This window comes from Neophocaena asiaeorientalis, unplaced genomic scaffold (genome assembly GCF_003031525.2).
Source record: "Neophocaena asiaeorientalis asiaeorientalis breed wild unplaced genomic scaffold, Neophocaena_asiaeorientalis_V1.1 scaffold19, whole genome shotgun sequence".
NCBI classification, from domain to species: domain Eukaryota; kingdom Metazoa; phylum Chordata; class Mammalia; order Artiodactyla; family Phocoenidae; genus Neophocaena; species Neophocaena asiaeorientalis.
The window spans coordinates 2,764,249-2,789,053 of NW_020173388.1; the positions used below are offsets into that span (position 1 = coordinate 2,764,249).

General features: G+C 37.5%; 1 long non-coding RNA gene across 1 annotated transcript in view; it reads right to left on the reverse strand.

Moving 5' to 3' along the window:
- Positions 1-16,776, reverse strand: part of LOC112400806 (uncharacterized) — a 110,697-nt gene extending 93,921 nt beyond the window's left edge. The window contains exon 1 of the long non-coding RNA XR_003003469.1: positions 16,591-16,776. This is a non-coding gene — a long non-coding RNA (uncharacterized LOC112400806). The remainder of the gene's footprint in view (positions 1-16,590) is intronic.
- Between the last annotated feature and the right edge of the window lie 8,029 nt (positions 16,777-24,805).

The following is a 24,805-nucleotide window of genomic DNA, read 5'->3' on the forward strand; positions in this document are numbered from 1 at the left end:
ATGAAAGGATGCTCAACATCACTAATCATTAGAGAAATGCAAATCAAAACTACAATGAGATATCATCTCACACTGGTCAAATGGCCATCATCAAAAAAATCTACAAACAATAAATGCTGGAGAGGGTGTGGAGAAAAGCATACCCTCTTGCACTGCTGGTGGGAATGTAAGTTGATACAGCCACTATGGAGAACAGTACAGAGGTTCCTTAAAAAACTAAAAATAGAACTACCATACGACCCAGCAATCCCACTACTGGGCATATACCATGAGAAAAACCATAATTCAAAAAGAGTCATGTACCACAATGTTCATTGCAGCTCTATTTACAATAGCCAGGACATGGAAGCAACCTAAGTGTTCATCGACAGATGAATGGATAAAGAAAATGTGGCACATATATACAATGGAATATTACTCAGCCATAAAAAGAAACGAAATTGAGTTATTTGTGGTGAGGTGGATGGACCTAGAGTCTGTCATACAGAGTGAAGTAATTCAGAAAGAGAAAAACAAATACCAGATGCTAACACATGTATATGGATTCTAAAAAAAAAAAAAAAATGGTCATGAAGAACCTAGGGACACAACGGGAAGAAAGACGCAGACCTACTAGAGAATGGACTTGAAGATACGGGGAGGGGGAAGGGTAAGCTGGGACAAAGTGAGAGAGTGCCATGGACATATATACACTACCAAATGTAAAACAGAAAGCTAGTGGGAAGCAGCCGCATAGCACAGGGAGATCAGCTTGGTGCTTTGTGACCACCTAGAGGGGTGGGATAAGGAGGGTGGGAGGGAGGGAGATGTAAGAGGGAAGAGATATGGGGATATACGTATATGTACAGCTGATTCACTTTGTTATAAATCAGAAACTGACACACCATTGTAAAGCAATTATACTCCAATAAAGATGTTAAAAACAAATCTAAATCTTTACATTTAGCTTTACATACAGAGTTCCTTTATCTTTGTACCAAATTTTCTCAAGAGTGGTCAGGTCTAAGTGGGATTACGTTGCATTATCCAAAGTTTCATAAATGTATTGATAAACTAAAATACCAATGTATTAATTTACAATGAGGACTACACCCCAGCAGTAACCCAAATACCACACAATGTACAAATCAAATCACTTTGCCCCATTCTCTTAGGTCTTGGAGTCTACATTATAACCAGACCTGCAGAACTTAGTATTATTATGGCTTTATAACACAGAAAGAGACTGACAAATGACTCACTTCTTTAATAGCATAACTAGAATAAGCAACCAAGTCTCTTCTTCATTATTTGGTTTGAAAAAAAATGTGAAATGTATGTTTTGATAAGAACATGGTCCTTAATTGCACCAAGCATGAAAAAGCAACACAAACATTTTACTTTGCCAATATATAGATCATTTAAAACGTTAAAAAATGAGGAAAACAGATGTAAAATTGTCTAGGAAAACGGACAACTTTATGATTTGTTTGTCATCTTCCCCCTCCTCGCCTTAACATAATATGTAGTATATCCCATGACAGCTCATAAAGTGCACCACTACCACCAAATCACTAGCTTTTATGGAGACAGTAATGAGCATAAGATACCTCAGTGAGAGTTATAAAAATGTAGACACTTCTAACATTAAAAAAGCAAGTGGAAGTATTTTGTAAACCAAAAATATTCAAATGCCTTGAGAAATGGGGATGTTTGGAACCAAAACTACTGCATAAATATCTGTAGTTTTACCTATATGCTATTTCTCTGGGATTTACAGCTATTCACCATTTTTAATGCTCCAGCTGTGACCTGTTTAAAAATAGTTTGCAAGTTCTTGTAAGTCCCAACTGATTTTGAAGGGAATAAGTGTTGGGGGCACTGAAGAAACATGTACAGGCAAATAGACAAGACTGCCCCCACCCAGCAAACTGTCTGCCAGCTCAGCTCCTTCTGCTCTGTTTCTAAGACTGCATGCCCTTGGACAGACAAGTTTTGCTTATGTAAAAGTGAAAATGATCTCTCCTTCTTCCTCTTCCACATTTGAAGGATTAAGACATTTTAGTCACCTCTGAGTTCCATAACTGTGAAAGCTCCTTGGCATCTCAGATATTAATATGGCTTGCACTGATGCAACCTAAATAGCCTTTTTAAACTCTAATCTATAATATTATGCTTATTTACTGTTCCTTGACAGGTACCAGATCTGACTGAAAAAGAGTTTCTCCAAAGATTAAGTATTCGAAACAGTCTGGTAAAGATAAGAAAGTATTAAAGGACTAAGGGCAAACAGAAAATGAAGATGAGGGCAGGCCTGAGAAAACTAAAATAGCAATGAAGTGAGATTTTGAAAAATGGCATTTATGAGGACGAATGAAATTATAGAGCACACTGTTGGCAGTGTTTAAAATATGTTCTCCTGCTTCGCAATAACAAGCTTTGCCCAAATGTTTCTCATCCTGGGTGCTGCTAGTTAGCACTTTTATTTCTATGCTATTTGCCAGTGTTCTTTGTTGCTGTCCAGGACAGCCATGAAAATGTGTATACATCCTCCTCCTAAGGAAGGAACGGGACAAGTAATGTTGGACCATGTTCCACAGCAAGAAATACAGAATCAAAATGACAAACAGTATTTTATATTTCAATTCCTCACTCCCTGTTCACCACGAATGGAAACATCTTCAAAAGGTACTTACTTCCAAAAGCCTCTTTCCTTCTCGTTCAAAAGAAAATGTATTTTCATATCCTTGTAAAGGCTTTACAGAGAACCCTGTGACTTCCTCAGTTAAAGGGTCCATTCAGCCCACATGGCAGCCATCGGCAGTTCCTGGACTTGAGACACAAGGCTCTAATTCTGCCTCTCTGTGAGATCAGCAGGGAAATAGCAGGCATATTGTCAGATAGAATACTACACCATTTTGGCCCCCAAGAGAGATGTTAAGAGCTGTTGAGCTGTGACATACTGCTCAAGAAAGAAGTCAGCTTTAGTAACACTACCAAAAATGCAAAAAAAACCTTATTTTTCTTTCAACAAAGTCCAAAGTGGAGACCATTACCACTATCTATTCAAGGACATTACCCACTTCCTGAAAATCAAAGCTTCTCCAATAACCTGCCTACTAAATACTTACAGAGCTTACCTATACTTTATGCCAGTGATTCTCAAAATGTGGAATCGAGACCAGTAGCAGCAGCAGCACCTGGGAACTTATTAGAAACGTAGATTTGTACCTCAAACCTACTGAATTAAAAATCCTGGCGGTGGGGCCCAGAAATCTAACAAGTCTTCCAGGTGATTGTGATGCATACTAAAGATGGAGAACCACTACTGCATGCAGTGTTATTTTTAACCCTCACCTGGGCACAGAAAACATTATTGTAATTTAAGGTTATCACACCTGGCCAGAGTAAACAATTTCAACTGTCTGTTATTATTGCTTTTCAGCAATGTTGTCACAAAACCCTTTGAGAATCTGAAGACAAACCTTTGAGAATCTAGAGAGAAAATGCAGAAATGCATAAAGGCAAATCTTCATTCAATTTCAGGAGGTTCCTAAATACACATGAAGCCTGTCCATGGACCCCAGTAAAGGAGCAATATTTTATCTTTCTCCAACCATTTTCACCTGCTCTTCACAGTGATCTGCAAAATCAACAAGATGGGTATGATTATAATTTATAGCAGAGGACTTCGAAGCTCAGAAACATAAGGGTCTTGCCCCAAATCACAGAGCTAGTGACAAAAAGAGGGAGCTCATATCTGCAGCTCTGCTCCATCTGCAAACTCTTTGCTTTACATTTCACTCCTCTCCCTTCTCTCTACCATTTAGGGTGTTGTAAATAATCATAATAGAAATAGCAGTGATTGACCTGCTTTGCTAGAATAAAATAGAAATATTCTGTCACTTAGTAGTAAAAGGGCATTATTTCCACGGAAACAAGCTGGGAAGAGAGCCTCCAAATATTCTTTGGTAAATGGTTGGGAAACCTGGAAGAGGTCATTCAATGCACAGCTGCCCATGAAGTCTCATCTCCATCTCTAGATAAACTAGTCAATATAGTCAAATTTAGTTAATTGAGAAGTAATCAGTCATATAGGTTGTTGATGACTGAGAGGCTCAATTATCCACGTTTCAATTTGTTACTTTGGCCCAATATAAATACTTTTAGTACTGAGGAGTATCTTCAATTCAATTTTATATTTGGCAGCCACTGTGTACAAGGCACTGTAGGAGCTAAAGGAGGATATAAAGAGATATAAGGTATTGTCCCTGCTCTCAGTAAGCTTACAAATAGGTAATGAACTCTAAGACTGAAAAACGATGCCACCAGACCAGGAGGGTGTTGCTGCATTATCATTATGGCAGCAATAATCCAGAAAGCGCCTAACTTCTTGCCCATGGATTTCTGATTATAATCAAATATTCCATGTGGCCTTGTCTCGTGGACCTCCCAATTTGCTGTATGCCATACAAGCTTCTGCATCAAAGGCAGAAAGCTGCCCCACCTACTGTAGTCTCTTGATTCTGGCTCTGTAGTTGTGTCTCTATCTTTATTCGCATGACTTTTAATAGATCCCTGATTTCTGCAATCTGATTAGCTACCTAAGCTGCCTGTGTGCATATCTCAGGCCATCCCCTTTCACCTAGTCAGGGACATCATGCAATTGTTTCTCTCTCTCTCTCTCTCTCTCTCTCTCTCTCTCTCTCAGCAGCACACCAATTTTTCACTCTCAATCCTATCATTCCATCACCATACAACAGACTGTAACATCTCCCGTGTTTAAATATCTTCTTGTGATATCATATGTCCCCCCTCCAACTACCCTGCCCCCAATGTCTATTCCTTGTAACAACAAAACTATTCAAAAAACTTTTAAACATTCTGTTTTCTGTCATTCTTTCTTGAATATGCTCCAGTCAGGATTTAAACCCTAACACTCCACTGCAGCCAAAGTTATCAACCACTGGGATATAAAATCCAGAGGTCACTTCCCAATCCTCATGTTATTCAATACATCTTCTCCTTCCTGAAACACTTTCTTTGCTTAGCTTCCAAGTCACCCTCTCTGTCTCCTCCTACTTTACTGGTTGCTCCTTCTCAGTCTCCTCTGTCTGTTCCTTCTCATCTTCCCAACAACCAAACATTGGCAAGTCCCAGGGCTTAGTCTCCAAACTTCCCTATTGACACTCACTTTCTGGGTGATCTCATTCAGTTCCTTTTCTCTAAATACCATCTATATGCTGATGTCTCCCAAATTTTTCTCTCTACACCATCTTTTCCCCCTGAACTTTAGATCATTTATTCCACTTCTTACTGGTGTCTCCCTCTGGATTACCTAATCAGTTTCTCAAGCTTACCATATTCAAAACTGAATTACTGATTTTTAACTCACCACCACCACCAAAATTACTCCTCCCATTGTGTTCTCCTTCTCAATAAATATCAGTTCCATCCTTCTAGTTGCTCAGCCCAAAAACCTTAGTGTCATCCTTGACCCCTCATCCTCTCTCATGTACTGCTACTAATTTATCAGCCAATCATCTCGGCTGCATCATGGAAATTTATCCAAGCTCCAACAACTTCTTAGCACTTCTGCTGCTACTATCTTGTTAAAACCATCTGAATTATTACAGCATTATTGTAAAATTATCACATTCATTTCTATAGTCCCCTAACTTGTCTCCTTGCTTCCACTCTTGCCTACCTACTGTCTATTCACAACACTTCTGCCAAAGTAATCTTTTTATATATGTCAGAGTATGTCACTTCTCTGCTTAAATCTTTCTGATGGCTTCTGATCTCACTCAGAGGAAAAGACAAGAAACTTTATAATAGCATATATGACCCAATATGATAGACTCTTGCTATCTTTCTGGCATCACCTCTTCTTGCTCTTCTCAGGCTCACTCTGCTCCAGATACATTGGCTTCCTTGCTCTTCTTTAAGCACTGAAGCACATTTCCACCTCATAGTCTTAGCACATGCTGTTCCCTTTGCCTGGAATGTTCCTCAGATGTCCACATTGTTCCTTCACTCCTTTTGGTCTTTTTTAAAATGTCATCACTGGGAGCATTTACTCCAACCACTGTATAAATAAAAAAGTTTCTTCCACAGAAACTCACACTCTCTCCACTTACCCTGCTCTATACTTCATCATTGCCCTAATCTCTACTGACATAATTTATGTTTATTTCTGTCATTCCCAATAAAATGTTATTCTGTGACCACAGGAACTTTGTTTTGTTTATTGTTAAATCCATGGTTTAAAATAGTAACATAGCTATGAGTAGGTGTTCAATTAATATTTATTGCATGAATGAGTAAATATTATTATATTCAACTACTTATGGTCTATCCACTCAGGTCTAACCCATCGCTTTTTTTTTCACTTATAAGATTTTTTTTATTAATCTTCACTTCTCCAATATAGATCTTTTGATCTATCTTTTTTATTTTTTTCACATTTTTATTGAAGTATAATTGCTTTACAATGGTGTGTTAGTTTCTGCTTTATAACAAAGTGAAGCAGCTATACATGTACATATATCCCCATATCTTTTCCCTCTTGTGTCTCCCTCCCACCCCTCCAGGCGGGGACAAAGCTCGGAGCTGATCCCCCTGTGCTACGTGGCTGCTTCCCACTAGCTATCTATTTTCCATTTGGTAGTGTATATATGTCCATGCCACTCTCTCACTTTGTCCCAGTTTACCCTTCCCGCTCCCCGTGTCCTCAAGTCCATTCTTTACATCTGCATCTTTATTCCTGTCCTGCCCCTAGGTTCTTTAGAACCACTTTTTCTTTTTTTTAAGGTTCCATATATATGTGTTAGCGTCCAGTATTTGTTTTTCTCTTTCTGACTGACTTCACTCTGTATGACAGACTCTAGGTCCATCCACCTCACTACAAATAATTCAATTTCATTTCTTTTTATTAATCTATTGTTTTGAGTGTGAATCAATTCTCTGATTCAGACCATTTTTTTAAGTAGATATCAAAGGAAACCACAGCAAGTTTCCATTTTTCTCTCATTAATGTTGTGGGTTCTGATAATGACAGTGATGTGTAATCACACTGTCTGATAATGATATTAATGATAATATTTACTTGTATCAAGGAAAATCTAAAACTTAAACATTATCTCTAAATTTCATGCAACTCTGCAAGTTGTATATCATCATCCCAGTTTTCCAGATAAACAAATTGGAGCTCAGAAATGTTATGCGACCCATCTAGTGAGTGTCAGAGCTAGGACTGGCATCCAGCTACCTCAGGCTCCAAGGTCTGCACTTTTTAAAATCCTTATCCTTATCATTCACTATTTGCCTATCCAAAAACTTTGATTCCTTTTTTCTTCCTATAAAGAAAATGCAATATAAACCAAGAATCACATAATGACTTTATCAAATAATTCTATTGCTCACAACTGGCCATGTCTAAGAGGAAGACCACTTACAGAATGCCCAAGCTAGAAAGTTTAGAGATAATTTAGTCTAACTTCTTTACCTAGTCCAATTTCTATATTTTATAGAAAACTGAGATCCACAGAGGTTAATTTGTCTAAAGTTAGCTTGCTGAAGTGGGAGGGGTTGAGTGACATGGTTAGAAGCAGCATATTACAATTCAGATAAGCTGGTTCAAAGCCAGGTTTTACCTCTTGTGTGTGACCTGGGGGCAAGATTCTTAACCTCTCTAGCCCGTGGTTTCCTCACTTTGGAATGGGGGAGAAAAAGACTTCATAGAGTTGTTTTGCAAAGTATGATATACATATATATATATATATATGCATATATATATATATATATATAAAACCTAGCACAATAAATTACAGCTATTATTATGTACAGCTATTATAAGAGCTCAAGTCCTCTAACAGTCAAATATATCTCATAAATCAGTCTTTTCCTCAAACAGAACAAAATATTAATCTCCACAGGAAGGTACCTACTGTTGAGTCAGTATTCAATCAAAGCCAGGTTTTACCTCTTGTGTGTGACCTGGGGGCAAGATTCTTAACCTCTCTAGCCCGTGGTTTCCTCACTTTGGAATGGGGGAGAAAAAGACTTCATAGAGTTGTTTTGCAAATTATGATATACATATATATATATATATATATGCATATATATATATATATATATAAAACCTAGCACAATAAATTACAGCTATTATTATGTACAGCTATTATAAGAGCTCAAGTCCTCTAACAGTCAAATATATCTCATAAATCAGTCTTTTCCTCAAACAGAACAAAATATTAATCTCCACAGGAAGGTACCTACTGTTGAGTCAGTATTCAATCCCAAAATCTAATTTTTCAATCTTCTTCAAGACTCTAGTTTAAAACAGTGTGAACCCAAATGATAATACCGAGAATATTTCTGCTGCTTTCTAATTTTGGTACAGCACTGGCTTTAATTGCTGATTTCTAAGGAGATGAGAGAATGAAAGGAGGAGAAAATACAGCCTGCTATGATGATGGAATGAACACCCTCAAACACATGAACGTGGATGCACTAAGTTCCTGAAATACACGTTTGAACACATGAATATATATTTTTCAAGACTCATCAAATTCTTCCAGTAATGATAAAAACTGTGCTCAGAAGAAAAGGAAAGAATTACTTTGGTTATGTCTGTTAATATGCTTCAGGGTTGAGTATAAAATGCCCTCCCATATAGTAAACAGCCTGTTTCTCATGAAATTTATATGACAAGAAGTTTAAAAAGAAAATGACACTTGAAATATAATCAAAGGAACTAAGTAAATTTGCCCATACCCTGCTTAAAGCCTTTCATGGCTCCTATCATCCTAAGGAGAAAGCTCACACCCCCTTGCATGGCATCAATGCCCTCCAGATCAGGCCTCACTACGTGCTGTTCAATCTTTGTCTTATGTCACTCTGTCCTTCACTCTCTAAGTACCAACCTCCAGGCATTCGTGTATGCTGTTCATTCTGCCTGGGACATGGCTTCTTAGAAAAGCTTTCTTGAAAAAAATGAAAATGAAGATGCAACTGCTTCAAGCTCTGGCAGAAACAAGATGAATTTTTTTAGGTAAGTAGAAATTGTACTAACAGTTCGGAGTGAGAAAACCTGCATTTGACAATTGAACCGTTTAGCAAATTGCGGCATGTAGAGTTAATTAAAAATGCACAAAGGTAGAAACTGATTACCACTATGCAAAATATAGGGTGATTCAAAATGAAGTCTTTTAAAATTACATTACTCATCAACCAGATTATAGAAACATGTGGTTTGCATGTAAGTTATGTCAAGAACCTCACTTTGTAGTCTTCTTCCTCATTAGCCATGAGGAAATAAAGACTGCACGGAAGCTGTCATTTTACCCTCTAACTGTGATATATTAGAGTATTTGGAATGAGCTAGACTACAGGATTAATGTATGCCTTCTGACATGAGGGGTACATCTTGAATATTTGTAAATTATAGAAATGAACATCACAGTTCCTTTATAAATTGGTTTTGACCAAATGTTAATGTACCTCTTAGTTACTGAGTAATACATTTTTGCAAGAGTTCAATTCTTTTTGAACGAATACACATACACTCATGCTCACATGCAAACACAAATACACACACAAGGACTGAAAGGAAGTTATGCAAAAATAATATTTTTGAAGTGGCAGTAGTTTATTTAAATCCCCTAGTTTTCTTTGTAAAGTAAAATTATCTTTGCAATATAAGACATGGACCTAAGTCTTGCCACACACTGGCTATATAATTTGGGGCAAGTCACTTAAGCTTTCTTAGCTTCATTTAGAAAATTGAGATCATAATTCTGATCTCACAAGACTGATATGAGGACTAAATGATATATTTTATTTGAAAGTGCCCTGTAAATGCTAAAGCATGATACAACAATAAGTTATTAGTATAATGGCACTAATATGCAACTATTCTCTTCTCAAATGCCCCCTCCTTAGAGACAGGCCTTCCCTGATGTCCCTATTTAACATGGCACAACTCCCAGCAAAAACAAACAAGTCACCCCAATACCCTTATCAGCTTTGTTTTCTCACAGCACTTCTCATTCTCTGAAATTATCATTATAACTGGTTTAGATGTTTTTTTGCTTCCCACTAGAATATAAGCTTCATGAGAGCAGAAGTTTTATCTGTTAATTGTGGGATTCCTAAGAAAGTATCCAGCTCAAAATGGGCACTCAGTAAATATCTATGGAAGGATATGCAAATGTAATTTCCTTGTCTCTTCAAGAAGAGTTCAACACAAATGGCCAAAGGAAAGCAGAAATACAGTAGGTAAACTAGCAAGAATCAACTAACTGGGCGGTGCTTTATTTATCCCCAATCCTCAGAATTCAGTACTGAATCCAAGAGAATATCGTCTACTTAAGAGAAATAATTTTTAGTGCTATCTCCTATAGCACAAATCTATTCTCATATCAAAATAAGGTGAACTGTAAACTCTACTCTTAAGATGTTGCTTTGTACAACCATCTGATCCTGATATTCTCTTCTATTGGTCTGTGACTGTGTTTGCGCATTCCTCTCCAGCAGATTTTAAAATCCAAATCACTGCAGTAATTCATTTTTTATTGTTCTCTAGCTCAGCTTCAACACATGTACAGCAGTACTGTTCACTCTTCAGGGGGATAATGGCATTTCTGGAGATTTTACTGTAGTCATTACTCTTGCTTCTTTATTAAGAGACTTGATTTTAATCTTCTGCTTTACCTATGTGGTTTATCTTATGAATATTAATATACAACCCAAAGGGATCTATCCAGTGAATATGAATTAGAGAGGACTTTTTTATACTGAAGAAAGAGAAAGCCTTTTTCTGGTATGCACATCTTTCTGGGGTGTACAAGCTCTAATTTAATCAGCATGTAGTCATCATGTATGCCTCCAGCACTCCAGCCCACGAAGTAATTGAAATGATTCAGCTTGTTTAATAAAGTAATTTCAATTATAGCAGGAGTTGAGTCAGAAAATGTCAGCTGCACAAAGTTTATGCTGCTTGGAATCAGCGACAGGACACCAAATGCTCATAGAGAAAGTGCTGTTGTGGAAATGAGCTGTACTTTTTTAGGCTCTGAAATAGCTTTGTTCACCTAAGACCAGCTTCTCTTACATGATCTGTTGGTCAAGGAAGCCACATTTAATTTTGTCCTAAAATTAGTGTAAAGAAATTTACTTATAGCCAAATACTTAGAACTGAAGGGGTCAGAAAGTTCATCTTCTTTCCTCTAAACATAACTGGCAGCTGACACTTCACCATAGTCTCCACCACTCCCTAACACCTCAAGTCAAGTCATAATTTATATTTGGAGCCACTGATGACAGAAAATCACTCTACATTCTCTCCTTCAAAATATTAGAAAGGAGATTCCACAACTTTCTATTATAAAATGTGACAGCATAAAATACATATTTAAAGTCATTTTTCCATCACCAAATAACACAAAGATATTACAGAAGCTCACAATATGGTGCTCTCAGTATTTCATAAATGATAAACTCCAACATGTTTTCCATTATCTCCCACTTCCTCTTTTCAGTAATTTTCTTTATCCTTCTAAGCTAGTACTTCTAATATATTTTACCCATTTAAAGGGCTGATTAGTTCTACTACCATCAAGATCTTTAATTCCTGAATTATGATGCTATTGTTGTTCTTCTTTTATTTATCCTCCTCTTTGATTAAGGGACTTCTTTGTATATAGAAATTTTTTACTTACCATATCCCAGTTTCTAGCACTGTTCCTTACCCATAAATGCTAAGTAGATAGACAGTTGGACCATCTGTTTGCAATTCACCATTACATAAGCCAGAAGGCCTTATTAAATTCTTTTTACTTAGGTTTATGTGTTCTCCAAACAACAATTCTTCTCAACTTGATCACATTTGGTTTAAGTTCATTTTGCTAACGTAAACAATGATCTATTTTAGATTTGAAGTCACAGTTGCCTCCAAAGATAACAGGACTCCTGCGGGGTTCATCAACACTGCCATTGTAGAATATTCTTTTGGTCTAGTTCTGGGAATCAAGATCCATAGAGGTTTGTTATTATGCTAAATGAAGACAATTAACATCTGTTCTGAAAATACACCTCCCTAAGCTTCCTGCTACTAAAGACATCTACTAATCAACTACAGCTATCTCACAGCCCAGACAGTCCAACTTCAGTTGAGACAGTGAGGACATGCAGTGAGATAATAATTAGTGTCCAATATATTTTTAAATTTTATGCCTGGTCATACAGAATGGTCATCTAACATCCTACCAGAGTGAGTAGGAAAATTAAATATAATCAAACTATATTTTTGACAAAGGCTAAACATTTCCTGAAGTTGAGTATGAAGATTCTCAAGTGAAATTTCTCCTTGAGTTGGAGCTATTTGGTTTTTCCTATAGAAACATTTCCAAACATATATTGGAAGCCAATGGGATTACATAAGTTAATATATAAATATTTGCTCTCTGCACAACTTTTAGTTTAACCTTTCTTTAAAAATCCTACTTCCTAGCTCCTCATTGATCTGTTCTGAACCCTAGGTAAGTAATACTCTCAGTTGAAAACTATAAAGAATAAAAAGTTCCTGGTTTATATAGTACCTTCCCTTTATAATCCTCAAAGGAGTGTGTAAATGCAAGATCATTGTGAGTCCAACTTTACAGATGGGTAACTTGAGGCTCAGAGAGGGTAAACAGCATTACCAAGGTCAGGTAGCAGTTGAGTTTGAAAGAACCCAGTCCACCTAAATTTTAATTTGCCTCACTTACCCAGAAGACCATGCTACTGCTTTAGTAAGGAAAATGTGCTTTTATAAGTATTGACACTAAACTTCCCCTGCTTAGCACTTCAGAAAAGAGAAGTGAGAAATTGAAGGTTAGAATTCTTTTAGGAAGTGAAATGCTTTATTCTTTGCTAAATACTCTAATTTTTGTATCATTTTAGAAGAAATCCTTCTATATTCAGAGGATTTCTGATGTACTGAGCTAATGATACCCACTCCTTACTGAATAGCAATATCTACTTCTGCTCTTTTTATGGCTGTAAAAAGAAGATTTTACAGAACATGACATGAAAATCTTCAAAAGGGTAATAGTTGAATTCAGAATAGAAATGCAGACAAATTGCTAAAATTGTGAACAGATAAGCTATGTACAAAGAGTTCTTTCAATGTAAATCTTTCCAAGAGAGAAAATGCAACAAAATTTAAAAGTTAAAAAAAATGTTTCATTCTGATGCAATCACCCCTAAAGTTCTAAGAAGTGGGTAGAAATAGGTGCCCTGCCCAATTCTTACGGGGCAATTGGAAAAAGAAGAGTGATGTGTGACACTCACAGAGGTACAGTAGGAGGTGTCAACCTCTCCTGTCTTCCATCTGACTTCTGAGTTAATGAGAATTTACTAAAACTCAGGAGGTCTTTGTCCACAACTTTCCAACTGCAGGTAATATTAGAGCCCATGTATCCCAGTGCTACATTAAAGGTTGCTTTCAAAATGACATCTCAATTCAGCCAGTTCTCCGACATTCTATAAGCATATATGCTGTCTGATGAAATCACAGACCTAGAGGATTTATAATGATGGAGAAAAAAATTAAGTTCTGTAATTTGCTGAAATTTACAATTGTAATTTGAAGACACATCTGATAACCTACAGACCAGTCTGAGTAATATAACCACACTCTTTAAGCCTCCTCTTTCGCTCACTCTCAGTAGAAAACTTCAACTTCTATTTTAGAGATAATAATGTCAATGTCATTTAGCTAAAGTTATTTTCTATTTGCCATCTCCCACACACGCCTTACATGCAACCATGACAAATGTACCCATATCCGCACCCAGTCATACCTCCTACTGTCACTTTTGGTGAAAAAATTTCCCTTCCTCTGATCAGAGGAACTGATGGTCATCAAAACCTGTCTTTCTGAGAGAAGAGCTAAACATGGATGATTATCAAGCAATCATTTTGATATAGTTCTACACTGAATTTGTACGACAGATGCTGTTCTTGCCTCTCCCACATGGTGACGACAAAAGTCGCATGCATACCCCCCTGTGTCAGAATTGCAATTATTGTAACTATTATTATTATGCAGAATGGGTAACCTAAAGAAGTTTGTGGATGATGATGGCAAGTACTCTCCTAGAGCAAAAACTGGGCTAGCTTCTCTGTTTTGGAGTATTCACTCCTGAAAATTAGGAGAGGGTAGGTCTTTGGGGAACACTGGGCAAGAGACTATATACTTTTATAGAAGTAAAATGAGATTTGACTGAATAGCAAGAGAACCTTTGTACAGAAAACTGAGTAACCAGAAGCAAAAAATGGGTATGAGAAGAGAAACTCAGCCTTGGCCTTTTCATTAGCTATAGAGAGGAGAGAAGGGCACGTTTTAGACTAGATGTTTCAAACACTTCAGAGAATAGTTAGCACCACCAGGTGGAGTAATTTGCTTCCCCTCCAGCTGTCTCCCTGAGCCTCTCCCCAAACTCTCCCAAATGAAGGTGACTGTCCCACCTCAGGAAGCAATTGCTCTGACCACCAAATCCTTCCTCAGAATTGAAGACATGTTCATTTGTTTAATCCATTCCTGATATAAATACCAAAGGCTATCAAACCCACAAAAAACAAGAATGAAGCCCTCCCTTCTCCCAGAGAATGAATGTGACAATAAATGACATACCCAACATTGGGAACTCTAGATAAGAGTGACCCTCTGCAGTTACTCTGCCCCATCTCAGAACAGACTTCCATGTGGAGGTGCCTCTCACACTCTCCATCTAGCAGCATATGGGATTTGCCCATTTATTAGACTTGTAATTACCAGGCCCATGTTGGTGCAGCTAAAGGTATTTTTCTAGCATTTGTCACTTTAAGAAAAGAGACCTTTATAAAAATTGTTCATTCTTATACAATCCACTCCAAAATCCACTAATTTCCTCTTTCCATTCATCTTCCAGAAATCATACACCTAAGACAAAAGGGATTAATATAGCATGCTTTCAATGATACAATGGGCAAGACTATTTTAAGAACTCTATTCATCAGTTCCCAATAAATATTATGATTCTAGCACTTAGGCATTCTAAAGTGACTTTCCTGAGCAGATCTCAAGCTCTTTAGCAACACAAATGCATTAAACCTCCTAATTCCCTTGAAAAACAAGCCAGGAAGCCTGAGCTAAAACATGATTTTATAATGCAACTTCGTGGCAGGTTACCCGGAAATGACCCCTCTCTTAAAAGAAAAAAGGTAGGGTCTTCCCTGGTGGTGCAGAGGTTAAGAATCCGCCTGCCAATGCAAGGGACAGAGGTTCGAGCCCTGGTCCAGGAAGATCCCGCATGTTGCGCAGCAACTAAGCCCATGCGCCACAACTACTCAGACTGCACTCTAGAGCCCACGAGCCACAACTACTGAAGCCGGAGTGCCTAGAGCCCGTGATCCGCAACAAGAGAAGCCACCGCAATAAGCCCACGCACCGCAACAAAGAGTAGACCCCGCTCACCGCAATTAGAGAAAGCCAGAGTGCAGCAACGAAGACCCAACACAGCCAAAAATAAAATATAAATAAATTAATTAATTTTTTTTAAAAAAAGGTAGTGGGGAAGGGATTATGGTAACAGCAAAATGATTAGAGTACTAGCCCTGTCTCATCCATTTCCAAGTCCAGTTTACCAGGAAATGTTGGGTAACAGCGAAGGATTCACTTGCTTGTCATTCAGTTACTTAAGAACTATTTATTAAATGGCTATAGTGTGCTGGGCATTGGATTAGACCCTGGGGATATAATGAAGAAAAGCCCTTTCCTTGTAAAGTATACAATATGTAGAGCAGAAATAGTTGTTTAAAAAACAATAATAAAAGACCATGTATTAAGTAAAATAATGGAAGTGTGTCTGGAATGTAGAGATAGCATGTAGGCAATTGTGGATAACTTTCTTTGTGTAAGAGAATGGAAAGATATTCCAGAAAAGATTGCCCTAAGATGCAATATCCAACATGGAACTTTGAGTAGGAGTTCTCTTTCTAAAGAAAAAGGTATCCTTTTGATAGCAATGAATGTGTTGCAACAAATTTTTGTGCTTCCCTGAAGATAGACTGAAAGATCTATGTGTGAGTTGGAAGATAATGGACCTTCCTGCCTCCATCTGCTACTTCAGTGTAGTCTTGTGAGGGCCTAACCAGTAAATCACAGAAAAGTACCTATTTTTATAAAGATAGAATGTCTTTATAGTCTCTGTTTCTTCTCCTCTCACAGCTGTTACAAAACAAAGATGGAATTAAAGCAGGAAAAACAGCCAGCCCTCTCATTTTACAAATGAGGAAATTACATCCCTAGGAAGCTGTGTTTTCCCTCAAACTTGCAGATTGTTCAAGTCCAAAACCCAGAGATACCAATCATATTGAACTCTTATTCTACTGAGAACCTCAAAGTCCACAGGTCACTTTATTTAACAGCCACGTACACAAAAGTGAATCATACCTGTCCTTACTTCGCCTAGACTATGAGATGCTTAAGTTTAGTGTCTCAAGATAGAATAAGTTTTGCTGTAGAAACAAGTAAACCTGAAAATTGTAATAGTTTAAGGCAACAAAAGTTTATTTTTCACTCACAGTGTCTAGTGTACATGGTGGGGACTTCCATCTCACTTCCACTGACCGAGGGATTAAGTATTTGACTTCCAAGTTTGTCGTAACAGGATAAGGGAGAGATGGTGACGGCACATCAACTTGAAGTGTCTCAGCCCAGTTAAATGTTCACAGTCTGTTGGTCAGAACTAGTCATATGGTCCCAATCCAACTGCAAGTGAAGCTGGAAAATATAGGGAATTATGAATATTCAATGAACCTTCAGAACTAGCACAGTGTATGGTACAGAATGTGTGCCTCTTTATACACTGGACAAATAAACGAAGAATCCAATGAAGAATGCACATTGGACAAATAAACAAATGAAGAACCCACTGGTCAAGGTACTTTTTTAGCACCATCTGGGGATACAAAGATATGCAAGGAATGCTTCTTGTGTTCACGGAGCTGAGAACCTAATTGTGAAATTAAACACAAATACACACCTTAACCAAATAAAATTAGCCATCCATAGCAATGGGGACTAAATAACAAGGAGTGATCTTCAACATAAAAGGAAAGAGAAGTCAAGATTTAAGGTGGTCTAGAAATCCAGTCCTATATTTATTTATATCCTGAACTGAAAACATTTCTCTCAAAAGATCCAAAAGCCGTTTGCCTCAGGATATTATTTTAATCCGAAGAACAAGAAAAATTATGAAGTAATAAAATATAGCTTGAAAAGTTTTACAATCCAGTTGCAAACATGGAGACAGTTTTGTTGGGGAATCATTCCTAAAGTTGTTTTTCTCAAGAGAAACAGCATATTTCCAGAACTGTGAATTTTCTATTTCATATTCATTTACAATAGACCCATACCAAGGCAAGTGACCTGACCCCACTAAGATATATCCAGATTTCCTTATTGTTGTAGCAATAGGAAGGTGACTGCCAAGGGACAACAGAGGACATTCTTCATAGAAATTCTATGGAATTTTGAGTACTCAGTGAATCACTGGAAAATTGTTTATCATTTTCTGGCCAAATTCTGGCCCTTTTTTACAAGGTATTATTAACCTTAACTATAGGAAATTATTTTGAACCAAACATAACATTTTATAGCAACATTTTAGCCTGATCTCAACTCCAAAGTTTTGCAGATACCAGGTGTGTAAACTGATACAACATTTCATAAAAGGTCATGCAGCTCTTTCTTTCTTTTCTGGAACACTTACACTTGGAGGCTTGAACTGCCAAGTATGAAATCTGACTACTCTGAGGCCACCATGTTGTGAAGAGGTCCAAACCACGTGGCTGACAGGTACATAGACCAGTCAACCATCCCGGGTGAGCCAAGCCTTCCATTTATCTCAGCCCAATCCATTTATCCAGTGCCAGACATGTAAGTGAGGAAGCCTCCACATGATTCAAATCCCCAGACAGTTGAGTCTTCCCAAGTGAGACCCCAGACATTGTGGAGCCAAGACAAGACAGTCTGTGCTCCGTCCAAATTCCTGACCCACAGAAACCATGTACAGGTAAAATAGTATTGTTTTATTCCTATATATTTTGGAGTGATTTTTATGCAGCAATAGATAAGTGAAACATACCTTCTCCTGGTGTACAAACATACACATGATCTTTTAATAAACAATCTACAGATTCAATGCAATCAATCCCTATCAAAAAACTAGTGGCATATTTCACAGAACTAGAACAAATAAATTTAAAATTTGTATGGAACACAAAAGACCCCAAATAGCCAAAACAATCTTAAGATTAAAGAACAAAACTGGAATTATCATGTGCCCTGATTTCAAACTATACTAGAAAGCAACAGTAGTCAAAACAGTATGGTACTGGCACAAAAACATATAGATCAATGAAACAGAATAGAGAGCCCAAATGAACCCACATTTATATGGGCAATTAATCTACAACAAAGGAGGCAAAAATATACAGTGGGGAAAAGGCAGCCTCTTCAATAAATGATACTGGGGAAACTGGACAGCTACATACAAAAGAATCAAACTGGACTACTTTCTCAAACCATATACAAAAAAAACCTCAAAGTGGATTAAAAAGTTAAATGTAAGACCTGAAACCATAAAACTTCTAGAAGAAAACACAGGCAGTATGCTCTTTGACATCAGTCTTAGCAATATGGTTTTCTGGATGTCTCCGCGGGCAAGGAAAATAAAAGCAAAAATTAACACTGCTCTTTGCTATACATGAAAGTTGGTTGTTAAGAGAGGAAATCCTGAGTTCTCATCACAGGGAAAAAAAATGTTTTCTATTTCTTTAATGTTTTACCCATATGAGATGATGGATGTTCACTAATCATTTCATGATATATATAAGTTTAAGCTGTACACCTTGACATACACCAGTGCTGTATGTCAATCATATGTCAATAAAACTGGAAGAAAGAAAACAGTCAATAAGATTTTTCTTAATATAGAAAGAAATTTTTCAAGAGTGTTGCACTTGCTTCTAGTACCTTTGAAATTATACAGTTCTTTATTCACTGTCTGAATGAGTCACTGAATGACTGGATCATTTTAACATTTGTTTCTAAGTTAGGCATTTTGATGATCCATAAAAATATTAATCTTCCTCTTCCAGCCACTTCAATATAATTCCCACTTAATAATAAAAGCTAGCATATATAGAATATTTTCAAGAGTTTTCCATCTCTGCTTGAGTTTTAAACCTTCCAATATTTTGATTCATTAGGTACCATTAGTATCTTCTCATTTTAAAGTAATTAAGTTGAGCAAGAGAAATTAAGTAATTTACCTAACTGGTAAATGGCAAATCCAGGATTCAACCCAGACAGTGTGCAGCCAGAACCTCTGCTTTAAGCCACTGAACTAAATTCCCTCTCTTCCCCTCTTTCTGCTTGACATAAAGAAAGACTAACCTGCCAGGAAATACACATATCAGAGCTAGCTGTGGACACAGGCCAATAATCTCACAGTTCTGCTTCATGAAGGCTAGATCATGTTGCTATTTTACTACTATTTTTTGTGAAAAAGACCAAAAAATCCACGGTCTAAATCCGAGGCCTAAAGCCATATAAATTAAAGAAGAACAAAGATAATAATACAATCAAAAGGTGGAGATGGAGCCCTTGTGCACAGACCCACATGAATGACCAAGAATTTCCAAAATGAGGGAATCTATTGGTAAGTCAGTTTCAAAATATTTATTTAAATAAAAAATAAGAAGAAGTAAGGAAAGAAGGAGAGAAAGAGGGAAGAAGGGGGTAAGGAGGGAAAAAGGAAGGAACACGGAAGGCAACGACTTTAGTAATAACAGAATAGTTGAAGAGATTTGAGGCCACTGCCTGTGAAGGAGGAAGGAAAAATGAAAAAATAAATAGCTGAAAATATGAAATAAATTATAAATCCAGTTTCGGGGCTTAAAAAAAGACTTCAAAGAGGGGATACAAATAAGAGATAGCTGCCATTATATAAATTCAGATCATGAACAAATTTCCATTCAGTTAGTTTTAGTGGGGAGAAATACTCTGCAGTGGTGGCCAGAAAAGGAAATGTGTGTGTGCACCTGGAAATTTTACAGGACTAAGTTGAAAAGCTGGTTATTTAATAATCTGTGACCCAATTATACCTAAATGTACTTCTGATACTCTGTGCAGTGAAGGAAAGTGCACTAGCAAGGCAAGTAAGATGGAAGGGAGTGGAATGTGTTAACATTTAAGAAAATATAATTTCAACATGTATAATATTGATTTATTTAGGAAGGAGGAAGTTAATCTTTTAAAGTAACATGAAAAGTAAGTCAAACAAATTTTAGAAAACTAATAAGAGGCAGAATGCAGAATTCTACAGAACAAAATATTAAGTCCTTAAGGAAGCTATATTTAAAAAAAATAATGCAAGAGTCATCATACATAAATGTCCATTTTTTAAATTGTTCATGCATGTAAGAAAATACCACTTTTAAATATTCTTTAGGACCCCAAATAGCCAAAGCAATCTTGAGAAAGAAAAACGGAGCTGGAGGAATCAGGCTCCCAGACTTCTGACTATACTACAAAGCTACAGTAATCAAGACTGTATGGTACTGGCACAAAAACAGAAATACAGATCAATGGAACAGGATAGAAAGAAAATAAATTAATAAATATGTTTTAGAAATAACAAAAGGAATAGACTTCTGGAAATCTCCTTCTTTTGGAAGTGTTATTGAATTAAAATGAAATACTTTGTAATATAAGCAGAAATAACACCAAATAATCAACAATTTACTAAATATTTATTAAGTATTCATTATGTACCAATACACTACTAAGGCACTGGGGATCTAATAAATAACTTACTTAAATCCTTCTCAAACATTTCTCAAAGAATCTAATAGGAGAGAAAAGTCTCTAATGCACCAATCTTTGGTTTAATGTATAAAAAATGTGGGTCAGTTTTCCAATGCCCCCTCACATCTAATACTAAATATTTTTCTGCCATAGGAGAAACATTCATTCATGGTCCATAATCTATACCATTTTATCCATGTGAATTTCCAAACATGGTGGAGAATGTCAATCCAATAAGATAAAAGACTACTAGTCTCAGAAAAGTATCTTGTGAACAGAGCCCTGAAATGAGAACATTGGTCAGCTGCCCACTACAGGACTGTGCTAGTAACTAGCTGCATGGCATGCGATCTGTAGATTCTCAATAAAATAAATAACATATATAAAACTTCAGTTTCATTTTACAGGTAAAGAAAGCGGCCCAGAAATGTTCAGTGATTGAACTGAGATTAATAACCTGGGCCTGCGTATTTTCTACTTGCAATTTCATGGTACCTCTATTTTTCTTATCTGCTGTCAGCAATTTTTTTGAGTGAGAATTTCTTCAATTGTAACAAAATTCCAACGCAAGCTTCGGTAGAAAGAGATTTATTGTCTAAAGTAAAGTAAAAAGTCCAGGGGCAACAGGGATTCAGGCATGGCTAAATCCAGGGACTTGATTTATACTGTTTACTTGGTTATTACTCTTCAATCTCTGTAGCTCCATTCTCAGGCTGGTAATCCCCTCATAGTCACACATCAGACTCCAGCTGTTCTATCAAAATTCCTGGGATTTTATTTTAATGGATCAATATGGGTCATGTGGCAATTCTCAATATCTAAAACGTAGAGTCATCCTAACCCAAACCACATAGAATGAAGGTGGAGGAGGAATGGTTCTACCCAAGGAAGTTCAGGATGCTGATATCAGAAGACTGGAAAGTGGATGCTGGGCAGGCAAAAAAATCAACATCCATGCCACTCTTAAACAGCACTAACTACATATGTCTGCCATTTGTATCAAGATTTCATTAACTTTCATTTGATACCTTTATTCTTGGGTCTAATCTTTGCTTTGATTTATAAGGATTCACTCTGGAAAAGTTCCAGTAAAGACAAGTCTGCACAACATATATATAGCTGAGCAACTACTTTCAAGTATAATTTCTCTGAATTACAGAGGAAGTATACTTAAAATAAGCTTTCACATCTTTCATGTTCTCCAGATAGGAAAGTGGAGCTTCATCTTACACTTAGCTAGGCTAGTCAGATCTGAAAAGTGATGTGAGCTGGTTGAAGATTGGGAAGGTGAAGAAAAGGATGACTTTGCATTGATGATTCTTCTATCCACATGTCTACTCCTCTGGAAAGAAATAACTATTATCACTTTAAAAGGACCATGATGACTACCCACCCAGGACTACTTTCTGTGAGCATACTTACACCCAGGTGGCAAGAGCTATGATGAGGTCCACTTAGCATCCTGGGTAATTACCAGAGAACATGCGGTCCATGTGGTCCAAAAATAAAGAAACTGAAACAAGCTGGTGGCAGAGTCAGCAGTAAGTCTGTTCTGGCTCCCAATCATATGCTACTTCCATGGTCTGCTTTATCTGAGCCAACTCAGATGACTATGAACACTATAGGTTGCTCTTCACTGCGGTTACTGCTCAACTCTTTGTCATTTGCCTTCTCAAGTTTATTTTTGACATTTGGAGTTCAGCCATTTACGTACACAAAAATAAATCATTTTATAGGACATGAAACCAGCCCAGTAAGATGAGACTAGAGCTAAGAGTTCCAGATAACAATTCTCCACTCTAAGCTTTATTCTTTGTCTCACTTAAAAATAATGTTGGGGGTGGGTGGTGGCAGTGGGATGAATTGGGAGATAGGGATTGACATGTATACATTGACATGTATAATATGTATAAAATAGATAACTAATAAGAACCTGCTGCATAAAAAAAATTAAAAACAAAAAAAATCTTCAACTAGGAAAAATAAATAAAAATAATGTTGGAAAGTTTGAGGTTGTCAATTACATACCTTCATACTGTGGATTTGGAATCAGTTGAGAAACAGAGTGGGTGACTGGCTATCAAAGTACCACTTAATTGCTGGGAATGCCAGATTTGAAACTACACCTGGACCTGACCCTGTATAGTTTTCCTAACACTTTCCTTACAGAGCAAACCCATCTATCCTTTATAACACTGAGTTTCACTAGGAACAAACTTAACACATACAGGTAAAGAAGGAAAACACAAATGTATGAAGTACAGGCCAAGAGAATGAAAAAGGGCAACACGCATCACCAGGACCTCATCCAGAAGAATGCAAACTGTGGGTGTCCAATTCTTGCCACCTCAGTGAAAAGGTAAACCAGTTCTGGAAAACTAAGTAAAAGATGGAGAATGAAGATTGAAAAGGGGATCTGGCTTTAGATGGCTAACAAACACACACGGAGTCATAACGTAGGTCCTTCTTGGGCAATGAAATGGAAATTGCCTCATGAAAAATAAAGTCAGAAAAAAATGGGTTGTCTCCTAAAAAAAAAAAAAAGAAAGATAAGGGCTGCCATTTATTAAGCATCAAAGGTGTCAAGTACTTGAATTCTATTATTCACGAAAAGCCTTATGTTATTTTTATCCCTCTGTTAGAGATGAGGAAACTAAGTTTCAGAACATTTAACAAATCCTTTCTCTTACCACTGTATCACAATGCCCCTTGGAAGATTTTTATTATTGTTTTTTGCTGCCCAGCATTAAAATCCCTTTGAATTGAGGGAGTCCTGCCATTGTGTGAGATTTGGCTATAGGCAGGGGCCCCCCACTCCCAGTATGAAAATTGAAAAGACCAGACAATTGCTCTCCCTGAATGTATAACCTAGACTTGGCCAATCAAATGTTTGTACCTGGGACACTGACTCTAGATCAAATGATTTAAAAAAGAATCAGGAGGCAGTTTAGAGTTCATTAAGTGGTAATGGCAGCATCCTGTGCCTAGTGGCCAGAAGAAACACTTGATTTCTAGTAACTACTACCAGCTGTTCCTGTTGTGTGTGGATCATCTGTGGTTCAGGCCCACAGATTCACTTGATCCCTGCCTGTGATGGTCTGGATTATAGCTCAGCAAATATTTACTCCACCCACCTCCTGTCTTCCCACTGTAGGTCAAGAATACCTACCTCCCCACCTCACTGTTGTTTTCCTTGGCCATGTGACTTGCTTTGGTTACAAAGGAACATTAGCCAACGTGATGCACAAAGACAAACATGTGCTTGTGTAGTTTGGCTTGAGGCTTATGCTCCAGGGCATAAACTTCACAAAAAGATTATGCCCCAGGAAGCCTCTTCCCTTTCCCTGAGCCTGGGGAAAGACATACATGCAGTATACAGTATCCACCTCAGAGTCTGGAGCTAAGGAGCCCAGCCAACCTGCACTTCAAAGCGGAACTACCCAGTTGTACTAGTTTCCTGTGGCTGCTCTAGCACAAAGTTGGTATCTTTAAAACAACAAAAATTTATTCTCGGGCTTCCCTAGTGGCGCAGTGGTTGAGAGTCCGCCTGCCGATGCAGGGGACACGGGTTCGTACCCCGGTCCGGGAAGATCCCACATGCCGCGGAGCGGCTGGGCACGTGAGCCATGGCCGCTGAGCCTCTGCGTCCGGAGCCTGTGCTCCGCAACGGGAGAGGCCACAACAGTGAGAGGCCCGCGTACCGCAAAAAAAAAAAAAAAATTTATTCTCTTACTGTTCTGGAGGCCCTAGTAAGTTTCACTGGGCCAAAATCAAGGTATCAGCAGAGCCGTGCTCTATTCAGAAGCCTTAGGGGAGAATATATTCCCACCATTTCCAGCTTCTAGAGCTGCATTCCTTGGCTCCCTTCTCTCATCCTCAAAGCCAGTTGCACAGCACCTTCAAATCTTCTCTGTTGCCACTACA